Genomic DNA, 3,891 nt, shown 5'->3' with positions numbered 1-3,891 from the left:
AATGCTACAGAAATTGGCAAAACAAATGAGTAACCAAGCCAACTTGGTAACTTGGCAACAACAACCACTCAACAAATGGCCAAAGCCACTCAGCACAGAGAGAGCGAGAGAGAAAGAGAGGGCATGTACAGCTGTGCTTAAGAGAAACTCTTTAGGGTTGCCAACCGAAATTGAAGTAAGTCAATAAGATAGTATGACAAGGCTGCTAATATTGTATATGCGGGCTATATCGAATAGATAAGATAATAGCTGAAGTTAATACAGATAAGGAATTATTAATGAGCTAATACTTGGGTAATATTTTTTTTTTTGCTGTTGACATTAGATAGCAGCAGTAGAACTTGATTATTAATTCATAAAATTAAGCAATGAAAAAAAAAAAAAATGATATTGATCAATGTATATGTATATGGATGTAAAGCAAAAAATGATCAACTAAACATCACTGGTAAATTAACATATATCAATATATAAATAAATATACCTATATGTATTTAGTATATTAAAACAAAAAAATTAAAATAAATAAATACATGTAATTTTTAAATATATAAAAATTCATTTATTTAGTTATAAATATTTTAAATAAGCTTTTGCTCAACAAATCTTAATAGAAAAATATTTAATTCATTATTTATTATTTCAGCTAATTTCCAATTTATTTTGTACAGTTTATTTACTTTTTCATATGACTTATAAGATCATGCTTATCTTTCGAGCAGCTCGACAGCTCTATTAAGCAGCATTTCAATGCAAAGTCAACCTGTTTACAAACAACAACTAAACGCGCTCTCTTAAATGCCAGCTGTTACGCTGCGCTCTCTCTCTCTTTCCCTCTCTCTCTCTCTCTCTCTCTATGCCGCTGTTGTTGTCGTTCTATCTCTCTCTTTCCGTATCGCTCTCTGTTAACCCTTTTGCGGGTCTGGCTTACGAAAGCGTTCAAGTGAACTACATTGAAACTGTGTGTTGTGCATGCTAAGATAAGAGGAAGGGGAGAGGGAGAGAGAATGAGAATGAGAGAGTGGGGGCTGCAATGCACAGCGAATATTTCAATGAAAATCAAATTTACATACGACGCCAAGTCACAGCAAAAACAAAAACAACAACAATAAGAACAACAACAATAGAGCACACAAGAGCGGCAATAACAATGGAGCACAGACATAGACATTGGGTCTAGTGCGTGGTACCGCAACCAACAAGTCCCAAGACCCAAACAACATGCACAATGAGCGCTTCAAGAGGCAAAAGAAAAAACCAACTGAAGATGCCTCAAGCCTAACTCTTGCGCCTGGCCCCATTGTTCTTGCCGAGACCCGGAGACCGGCGGCCGGAGACCGGAGACCGAAAGCCCAGACCCCTTGCTAACCCTTCAACGGGCAGACAAGACAAGACTCAGGCCATTAGGCGGAACTACTATGTGGCCATCCATTGCGTGGCCTCTTGTTTATGTTTGGGGCGTCTGTTGATGGTTGATTGTTGATGTTGATGTTGATAGTGATGGCTACTGTTTGGTCATTTACCAAATTGAGCATTTGACTGCTTAGCTGGCTGCTTTGTAATTAACCAGGCGTAACCAAGAACTCGCTTGAAGAGTGAAACTTCGCTCGCGCTTCCGTTGTCGATCTTGGGTTTTCTTTTTCTTGCAGCTCCTCAAACTCGAGCCTCGGGCGGTCGGTCGGGTCAGTCGCCTCCTTTGGAGCCGGTTGGCCAACATTTGTAGGGCATCGGCGGGGCAGTTCGATCGATCAGTAGTCACTGTAACGATGCGTAACGAGGCGTGTTCTTGAGCTCTTTTCAAATCTCTTGCACACTCTCGATCTTGTTGCGGTCATTTAGAAGACCAATGCAATTCTTATCTCCCTTCCTCTCAATGCGTCTCTCTCTCTCACTCCTGACTTCGGGTGGCACCCAAACTGGTTTCAGTTTTGATTTTTTAGTCTGCAGCTTATGGTACATTTGAGTTCAATTATTTCTTATGATACTCTGTAAATGGAGGATTGCTTAGGGGTAAGCTCTGAGATATTATTAAATCTCTATAGAAGTGCGAATCCTCATATTACAATACTTACTTAGCCAGAATATTTTTCTTAATATGAGAGCATTGATTCAAATCAAGTGTTATATTTGCATAGTTACAATTTGTGTAACAAATTAATTCTGAAGAAGATAACTAGAATGAATTTGAATTAGGGGAATGAATTATGATGAATTTACTAACACTCTTTATTTGAATAAAGAATCAAGAATTTTTCAAGATAAAGTATTATACCAAAGTAATATTTCTCGGGTATATGCCATATAAAATATATTAATTTTCCAAGTCTCGCATTATTCATTGACATAAATGATAAAATATCCATTTTCATCTCATTTTCATTTTCTAGAGTATATTCCAAGTCTGGCTGCATCTCTTCGGACCTCGCTAATAATACCATAATTATGATGTGTTTTTTTCGCACTTGCCATGGGCATGAGTCAACAGCTCTGGGGCATTACAAGCTCTGCGTTGCTTTGCTTTATGCGCGAAGTTTTTGTTATGTATCGCGTATTGTTTGTGTTTTCATATATTTTCGTAATGCATTGCGAATCGCAGTGAGCCAATGACAAGAGAACTTGGCTCGGTCAGTGTGTTGGCTACTGGATATGTGTGTCAAAGACAGTTAAGGATCTCCACCCAGCAGAGCGCATCGTGTGTGCGGCAACCAGATACAGATACAGATACAGATACTAATAGAGATACATTTCAATTACAACATTTGGCGCATTCTAAGAACCTTGAAGTCCAATTCTTAGCCCAGAACCAGCAAGCATATTTCGAAATTGCTTGAAGCTAAGTCAAAATACCGCTAAAAAGGTCAGATCTGGGCGTGAGAATTGAGAGCTCAGTCCAGTTGGCCAGCTCCAGCCCCAGCCACAGCCCCAGACCCATAAGAGTCGCTCTATAAAAGTTCACCAAAGCGCAGACCCGAAACATATTCCAAATACTACGCTGCCTGAACTGGATCACATCGGAACGGAACGAGACGAGACGGAGTTGGGCCAACGACTTCCGCAAGCGGCTTAATTGACGAAGAAGAAGAAACAGAAGAATTACAACAAATGCAATTGCAATTGAGGTCAGCAATAAGGTCAGCTGGAAGAGACACGGCTTTAGGCCAGGCTCAGGGCAGCCAAAAAGGGCAATAAGAGGAGGAAGAAGAAGAAGCAGCAGCAGAGACAACGCCAGCTGTTTATACTTCACATAGCTTGCGCTTCACTTCAGGCAAGGGCAGCGCGAGGGGCGGACTCTTCTACTTTTGTGACCATCATGGTTTATGGTCGGCTAGTGTAATAGTTTCTATGACTATTGCAGCTGTTGTAGTTGTTGTTGTTGTTGTCGTCATTATTATGCTTGTAGTTGTTGTTGTTGTTGGCTTTGTAGCTGTTTGCTGTAACCAAGCGGCATTGAGTTGCTGTTGTTATTGTTTTAATGATGCCAGAAAGAGACAGCTGCACAGAGAGCGCGGCTGGCAAAGAGAAAAAACTGTGCACTCGCCCGACCTGTTGTTGATGGAACTTAAGAGCGTCAATTGAATAATGTGGATGGTAAGTGCTTACGTTCCACAGCTGGCAGCTCTGTGTTGTGGATTTGCCATACTCAACTGTAAACTGGCAAAAATGGAAATTTAAAATTTAATAACAGAGTTTATTTTTAATGTATTTATTTATTAAGCTACAAACATTTATTTGTATAAATTCTATCTAATTTCAAAAGAGATTGATTAGAACAACGAAAATTGTAATAAATATTGGTATTAAATTTCCAATATGCTGACTGATAAAGAAATATAAATATGTTTATTACATATTTTATTCAACGCCTTGATTATAATAAAAACACAGTTGGGA

This window comes from Drosophila arizonae, chromosome 4 (assembly GCF_054131065.1).
Source record: "Drosophila arizonae isolate 15081-1271.41 chromosome 4, UAZ_ARI_1.0, whole genome shotgun sequence".
Classification (NCBI taxonomy): Eukaryota; Metazoa; Arthropoda; class Insecta; order Diptera; family Drosophilidae; genus Drosophila; species Drosophila arizonae.
Note: the sequence above shows the minus strand (reverse complement) of the source record.